Below are 8,870 nucleotides of genomic sequence, written 5' to 3'. Positions count from 1 at the left end.
GACCAGCCATGCAGCCATCTGTCCGAAAATCTATCAGGCAGTCTCGCGGCAAGGAACTTGGCACCAATAAAGCTCCCAGTTCACGCAGCTGGACCTGAGACAGTTGGAGAGGAAGGTACACGTGTGTTTGAATAGAAATTAACCAAAGGTCCCTGTGGGCCTTGCAGGACTGAATCCAATCTAAATGTGACCCACTGCTCTTCCAAAAAAGGCAAGCCAAGTATATTAAATTGACATGTTTGTCATTTTTTGCGTCCTATAACATGCCTTAGCCATTGCTAAACTCATGTTTTAGACAGAGTAATTGTTACATGATTGGCTCTTATGACCGAGCTCTCGCCACATTCTTTTGCGTTTCCTTGGGCTGAGGCTTCTGTAGGGCAGTGTTATGGGTCAGAGGCAGTACCACTAAGAGCAGTGACAGTCCTGAATAGAGAGACAGTGGGGAAGACAAGAGGTTTGGAAATCTAATTTTCTGCATTTTAGTTTGCTTATTTGTGTGCTCTCAAAGCAACACTGAATTTGATCAGCCACCCAGGATGGGTCAAAAATGGGTACAGAATTAGGTTTAGTCTGGTTTGTTTAAAGTTATTCTTAAGTTATGCCCAAAGTCAAGAATGGGGACATGCAAGTACATCTTCTCATGTTTATTTCTTGGACATCTACAGCTACAGCTACAATGGAACAGCAAGCAGTTACCATTGGCTAGAAGAGGGTTTGCATTTATTGTTGTTGATTACTTTCTGTCATGTATCTGTACTAGATACAAGGTTTACTCTTACCTCAAGTAATCCTTAAATTTAAATGTGTTCCTGCAAATAAAGGATGGGAAAATATTGAGTCCACTGTTAACAACATTTTCATGAATAAGCATCATTTTTTTGGTCAGAGAGATTGTATTTCTCTATTTGATCTGTTAAATGAGCGCAGTTTCAGTGTGTACACTGGAAGGTTAGATTTGAATACCTTGAAAATTTCCGTTCTGTAATACCTGCAATTTTCCATGTGCCTAATGTATTCTGGGATTTTATTCTTTAGTCTTGGCAATGACAAAGCAATGTCAATATTCTATACCCCCCACTAAAGCACTCAACACCACTCCGCTGCTCCCTGGTAATAAAATCTTTTATGTGGGGTGATGGAACCTTTCTCTTCACAGTGTGTTGTTCTCATTGTCCTCCATTTTACCAGTGTGCTTTCTGCCTAGCAACAGGAGTCAGCGGTCTTGGTTTCGCTCTATTTTACAGTACTTCGTTTTTTTTTTTTTCCCATGGTATCATTTTCGCTGGCGAGTCAGTACAAAAAGCTGCGGCACTTTGAAAGTCAGTTGAGCTGATCTCCCGGACCTCGAAATCGTTCCTCCCGAGCGGATCCCCACTAGCAGGTTATGGTGCGGCCCCATTCAGCGACCCATTGGACATGCCACTGCAAACTGTCCAAGCTGGACTAGGCAGGACACATCTCTTGTACCCCGCGCTGCACGAATCCAGTCTGGGCGGGTTCCCCACTGCTATGAAATTTCTGCTATGCGAGGGATGGTATGGATTTGTGTGTGTGTGTGTGTGTGTGTGTGTGTGTGTGTGTGTGTGTGCGTGGGGGGAGGGGGGGAGAGGGCGTAAATTGCAAATGGAGTGTGATCTTAATTGGATTCTTGGAACTTTCCATCTTCCCCAGGTCAGGCCAAGAGTGCTGTTGCTCCCTGACTTCTCGTCTTTTCATCCGGCACCTTCCCCCCACCGCCAGCACCTCCACCACTCCTCTCATCTGTCTCTCTCCCCTCCGCTCATGGCTATCTCTCTCTCCATGACTACTTCAGATCGGCCCCTTAATCTCTGCGCACTGCCGGCCCCCTCGGCTCCTAATGCAGTCCCCTCTTTGTTGACCTTCAGCAGGTGGACCTCGGCCTGGTCCCTGCCCCGCTGTTCTCCAACAGTCTTTGCGCCCGGGTCCCACAAATCAGTCGCACCAGTGGGCCCCGCTTCCCCGCTTTGCCACATCTTCCAGTGTCTTCGCTCCACCTCGCAGTCCTCCGCCATTGCCGCCCGGGCCACCGTGGGTGCGGCCACGTCTGTCTTTATCACTTGCGGTTTCTCATTTCGCTCTTCGGGAAAGAGGTCATATTAAAACAGCGCCGGCCGAGTGCTTGGGACTGTGAGGACGACATGGTTTTGAAAGGGCGGTAGTGCAGACCTGGGAAAACTTGATTTTCTCGGGGAGAGGTGGCAGTTGTAGGTCAATCAAAGGGGCTAATGGATAGCATTAGAAAAAAACAGAAAAAAAAGAGTATTTAATAGTCCAGTGTTGTGTTTTCACAGCACTTCGCTGAGCTAATCGGTTCCCCCTCTCATCCTGATGGTGTTTTACAAATGGTGTTCATTTAGCAATTAACAATTAGCAAGCCTTAAAAAATTGGGAGCAACCTTAGGTAAATATGTACAAAAGCTATGTTCTAAGATGTACCTGTGATGCAGGGAGGTATGGCAATCACCTTTGTCAACAAGAATTGGAAACCATGAAAGCGGAAAGTGATGGGATACCAAGCTGATGTCAAACTGTGACTGATCTCCAGTATCTCTGCCCCCCCCCCCCCCCTCTGCCAAACCCCCCCCCCCCCCTCCGGTCCCCAGTGCAGTCTTCTCCTGCCAGTCGTGCCAGCCCCCTCTGCAGCGCAGTTGGTAACGGGGCTTATTAAAACAGCCTTCCACTCACTTGCCGGACTTTGAGTTGTGTTGTCAACTTGCGCACAAGCCCCCAACGCAGAGGTTTAATATTCCAGTCGCCAGTTTTCACCCCAAACCTGTCATCCACCAACCGCGTTGCAGCAGGAAGGAAGAGGGGGGGGGAAGCTCCCCCTTTTTCCCTGTCTGATGTATTTTTGTCTTTTGATGCATTTCTAGTTTTCCAATTTCCCCCTGTGGACAAAGGTCTTAAAAAGGCAGCTTCTCCCCCCCCACCCCCCACCCCCCTATTCATTATCCATGCAATACATAAGAGATAGCTCTGACAGTTTCTGATGATGTAGTCTCTGGGCAGCTGGGAGACATTAAAGCTCTTCTCCTAGCCAATCAGCTGAGAAATTGCCCTATTGTTGACAATGGCTATCTCGTGGCGGGATGCAACAACAGGTTGACACCCGAGCCTCTTGAGCGGGTGGCCACGCCGCGTTGAACGGACTTGCGTTTTCCACGGGGGTGGGACGAGGGGAATCCTTTTTTCCATCCCTCAAAAATCCCGGTCTCTTAGGTTTTTTCGGGCTGTTTGAAGACAAGCGACTTTCGCTGGCCCGAGCCTCAGAGGAGTACTGCCATCCTTTCAGAGGGGTGACCACAGCTCTCTCCCCTTTCCCTCTGATCTTCCTCCCAGATCCTCGTCATTAGGAATCAACCAGGGCTGCTGCCTTAATGTCCTCCACTTCTTGGCAAGGGCAACTGGCAGCCCTTGAGTCTGTGGAGAGCCAGCTCAAAATGTTAAAAGAAGCCCATTTTAGTAGTATCTAAGCTGGGGGGGGTTTTTTAGCTTAATTTCTTTTTTGGGTGGTTGTTATATTTTCAGAATAAGACTTTATTTTTTAATGCTGGTGCTTAATGATTTACGTTAAATGGAATGCATTTTGAGTACTTGAGAAAGAATGTTAAAGAGGCTTTTGATCAGAACGCCCAAAGAGAAGAAACCCTTAGATTCTGACAAACACGGTTCCAGGAGACCTCAAGTGCTTGTTGTCTTTGCCGTCTCTCAACACCATCAAATTCCATTAATAATAATTTGTGGCTGTTGTAAGATGTAGCATTTGAATTTTCCCTTTTTTTTTGAAATCCTCAAATCTCGTCTTTTGAGGGAGAGCTCAAAAAAAAAAAAAAAACGTGATCACATTGATCACAGTCCAGGGCGTTTCAAAGCTGCGTGTAATCGGGAGTGTTTAATTTTATCTGTAGCAGGTTGTGTCGCGGGGGGAATGCGTAATCTAGCCTGTGAACTCGACATCTGATGGAAGGGGGTACCGTTTCTGATCGCGTTCCCATTGAAGTGTGTCCATCGTCTGAGCATCTTCCCGTTGATGTTCTCGAGTAAACTCTTCTCCCTCTTCGCCAGCTGAATTAATATGTACTTGACATTAGGCCTGGTGCAGGTTCTCTAGTGTCATACGTGCACGTGTTTGGGCCTGTGGGGCTACGGTTCAGGAAACAATAAGAAAGCGTTGCGGTGGTGATCTCGCTATTAACCTCTCTGCGTTGCAGCAGCACCTAGGGGCCAAACTCTACAGTGATGGATGATGAGTTTCGGGGGATGGAAGGGGATCCGCAGTGGAGGAATTCCCCTTAGGCCTTTTCAATTACAGTTTGGGTAATCTCTCTCCCCCTGATCATGTGTCGCTTTAACACCATGACATGAACGGCAGGGACAGCCCAGATTTTGACCCTGGAGCCTGTGGCAGGGATGTAGGTCATTAAAGGTACCTGGAAGGAAGCAGTTTTGTAAGGATTGAAGTGCTACCTTGGTTTGGTTTGCTTTGGTTGTTTTATCCCTTACCTGCTTGATAAGTACACTGTAAAACATGTTGGGACCGCTGCTGGTAGTTGCTAGTAATACATGACTAGGATTACCCCCCCCCCTCAAGTGCTTGTTGTCTTTGCCGTCTCTCAACACCATCAAATTCCATTAATAATAATTTGTGGCTGTTGTAAGATGTAGCATTTGAATTTTCCCTTTTTTTTTGAAATCCTCAAATCTCGTCTTTTGAGGGAGAGCTCAAAAAAAAAAAAAAACGTGATCACATTGATCACAGTCCAGGGCGTTTCAAAGCTGCGTGTAATCGGGAGTGTTTAATTTTATCTGTAGCAGGTTGTGTCGCGGGGGGAATGCGTAATCTAGCCTGTGAACTCGACATCTGATGGAAGGGGGTACCGTTTCTGATCGCGTTCCCATTGAAGTGTGTCCATCGTCTGAGCATCTTCCCGTTGATGTTCTCGAGTAAACTCTTCTCCCTCTTCGCCAGCTGAATTAATATGTACTTGACATTAGGCCTGGTGCAGGTTCTCTAGTGTCATACGTGCACGTGTTTGGGCCTGTGGGGCTACGGTTCAGGAAACAATAAGAAAGCGTTGCGGTGGTGATCTCGCTATTAACCTCTCTGCGTTGCAGCAGCACCTAGGGGCCAAACTCTACAGTGATGGATGATGAGTTTCGGGGGATGGAAGGGGATCCGCAGTGGAGGAATTCCCCTTAGGCCTTTTCAATTACAGTTTGGGTAATCTCTCTCCCCCTGATCATGTGTCGCTTTAACACCATGACATGAACGGCAGGGACAGCCCAGATTTTGACCCTGGAGCCTGTGGCAGGGATGTAGGTCATTAAAGGTACCTGGAAGGAAGCAGTTTTGTAAGGATTGAAGTGCTACCTTGGTTTGGTTTGCTTTGGTTGTTTTATCCCTTACCTGCTTGATAAGTACACTGTAAAACATGTTGGGACCGCTGCTGGTAGTTGCTAGTAATACATGACTAGGATTACCCCCCCCCCCCCCCCCCCCCCCCATTGTACGAAAAACAGTATGCATTGAAATGACCTTTTGATTTCTCCAGCTGTCGTTATTGAACACTGATTGATTTCACTTTCTGCATGTGTTGTGACGCACTTGCCATTCCACACTGTGGGGAGAAAATATGAGATGTGTGGGCATCTCTATCAGAATGTGACCTTGGAGTTGAGGTCCCAGGTGTCCCTGGAGCACTGTGACAAGAAGGTGAAGCATCCCACTTTGACGAGCCCAGGTAGTGGATCTGGACTGCACATGTGGAATGGGTAGACTCTCTCACTTCATCTCTCAACAACCAACAAGAAAGCCAACCTCTTGTCTCCCTGCCATTAACTAAATGGGCTTTGAACTCCTCCCTCACATCATTCCACACGTGACATGATTAACAGCAAGACGCTCTACGTGAGTTGGCTGGCTTCGTGCTTAAAATTTTACCTCGGGTGCTCCTTCACGTCTTGAAGTATCAGTGTCTTGCTGTGCTTCTATATTCATTTCTGTTAAGTAAAGTGATTTTTGACTTATGAGTTTTATCTGAGTGCAGACCTTGTCTCTTTCTTTACCTATGCCAGTACTCCAGAATTACCAAAAACATGGACAGCTATTGAAGAGGTGGCTTGGGTTCTATTTGGTGAAAGGCAAAAACATTAAATTAACTATAATTTCCAGCTCCAATTAGATGCACGTTAAATGATGATTGCACAGAAAAATTATATATATATATATATACATATATATATATATATATATATATATATATATATATATATATAAAAAAAATTTTTTTAACAGAATCCTGGTTACTTTTGAAATGGTATGCTCCGGTTAATGATCCATGGCTTCAACAGCAAAGTCTCTCAGTGAGACTAAAGACAGGCATGATTTTCTTTCCAGTTGCTCTGTAACAGATCCCTTGTTTTAGATGTATAGATAAGGTTGTGGAAAAGAAAAAAAAAGAATCCATCATCATAAAAGAGCAGAATGTATTTCTGAGAATTCTTTCAGCCCATTATCAGCATGGGATACAGCAGGAGTAATTAGCGCTTCCATCCCCGGCTCAGGCGCAGATCTCCTGCACATTAACATAAACCTGCATTACGGGTGCCGTGCATGTCACGTATGATATTCTCCATGTTATGTAAGTGACAGAATTATGTAAGTGCTGTGACAGGGTGGGGGCTCGAAAGGTTAAATCTGGAGAAAAAAAAATGAGTTGTACATGAAAATTCATGGAGCAAAGCAGGAGAAAAAAAAGTCAAATCCCTTTTGGCTTCACAGATATTGGGTCAGAACTGTGCTTTTGTGTGACTGCATGCAAAGGCTGCACAAGAGAGGAGACTCCTTACAAAACGAAGGTCACAGTTTTGGTGTTCTTAAAGCTTGTTATTGTTAAATGATGACTGATGTAATTGCACTAAATGAGCACTAATGCCCACATTCTTTGTGTCAGAATAAATAACATGGGCTGCATGCAAGTTTTTTTGTTGCTCTCTCTCTCTCTTTCTATTAGCAGGTATCTGTGAAGATCTTGCATGACGCTATGCCAGTGCTGAAGCTTCTCTTCAAAATATTCATGTAGTACTGGTGAAAGATGCAAGGCGCTGGCAATGTCTGTTAGTCTGAATAGTGTACCAGATGATAAGGCACACAGAGATTATCAGCCAACTGCCTGGTTAAGAGAAAGCTGAAAATGAAGTTTGTATGCAGCATCTGTGTGTGCCTAAATATCATCATCATGAATCTGTACCTTAAACAAAAGCAATGTTAGCACACATTAGATATGTTACCTGTTAATAAAAACAACAACTCAAAAAAAAAAAAAAAAAAATCAAGACACGGGTAAAAAAATGTAAAACAAAACCAGCTGGTTCCCACTGAGTAATCATTCAATGCAGCAGGAACACCCTGACTGATGCAGAACAGCACAAAGTAGCTCACTAAAACATACCAGGATGAAGAGAACCTTATTAAAAGTTGCTAGAAGCTATGCCCCAGAATGCCCAAATCCAAAGTTTACGATATCACATTGAGAATAAGGAAGAACCGTGCGAGGAGAGGCATCGGGTAGCAGTGACTTCCCGAAAGAGCTTGGGGCTAATTATAATATTTTGACTTCTGTTCACGAGGCTTGCCTTTGAACTTATTCCAAGTCATTGCCATTTTTGTTTATAAAGTCAACATAGACAAACTGCAAAAGTTGAAAATAATTAGGTTTATATGCATGAGTGTGAATGTGGTTTCTTTCGCTCTTTTAAAACTGGCTATGTTAATTAATGTTCTGTGCCATTATTTTCCCCAAATTATTTTCTTAATAGCCACCATTTTCCTTAGATCTGTTGTCAGCAGTTCAGTTTCTGTTTGTTTTCTCCCCAATTTTCTCATTAACCCATATATTTTATCATGAGTTTGAAGAGCTTTTACAAAGTCCAAGCCACATAGAACAAAAGGAACACTTATATTTGTTGTACTTGAATTGTATGCTATTTTACCTAGTAATATTAATTAATAACTGTGTAACATATTCACAAGGCAAAACCCTGTCTCTATTGAGAGAGGACATTAGGTCACAGAGCACACCATGTAGATCATCAATATTCCGGATGAATCTACTGTGTATTTACTTTTAACTAATGGGAAAGCAATTGTAAACACTGTGAGCATCACACATAGCAATATATATGTTGATCATATCAAATGAAATGGTGCATTGACCAGTTTCCTTGTGACTTGGGCGTTTCTTCTGAAGAACACAAATCAGCTGTTGGTTTTGTCTTGTGCCGTTCCGTAATTACAGCGTTGCAGAGCTCGATTTCTGGTAGCCATTTACCACTCCTCCAAATGCACTTCTCTCATTGTGGATGGAAATTTGTGACTGAAAACAGGTTTACCAAGTCGTTGGTTTCAAACTGTTGTGGATTTCTCCTGACTGTCCCGTCAATCACTTCTAAATGGCTTCCAAATAAGGGTTACATTCATTGGGAAAATGATCAAAACTGACTGTGGAAGCTGTCTGGAACGCAGGCCACGGTTCAATGTGAGAATGCAACACTCACGTTTTCACGCTGATTAAAAGGCTAGAGCGCGTGATTAGTTATCAAAACAAGAAATAAACTGCTCGAATAAAAATTCCCTCTTTAATTGGCTAGATGAAAGATGCAATTAGTTGCACTTGAGTCAAGAATGTCTCCTCTTTCTCAAGTCAACACTTCCCCCGATAATGGGGAGGGGAAAAAGTAGTGTGTTTTTAACATTCTTTGATTTTTTTTTCTTTTTTTGCATTGAATTGAAAAATAATTGTTTTCACTTCTGTGTACGTCACTATCTTTTGATCTTGGATTCATTT

This window comes from Megalops cyprinoides, chromosome 16 (genome assembly GCF_013368585.1).
Source record: "Megalops cyprinoides isolate fMegCyp1 chromosome 16, fMegCyp1.pri, whole genome shotgun sequence".
Lineage (NCBI taxonomy): Eukaryota > Metazoa > Chordata > Actinopteri > Elopiformes > Megalopidae > Megalops > Megalops cyprinoides.
Note: the sequence above shows the minus strand (reverse complement) of the source record.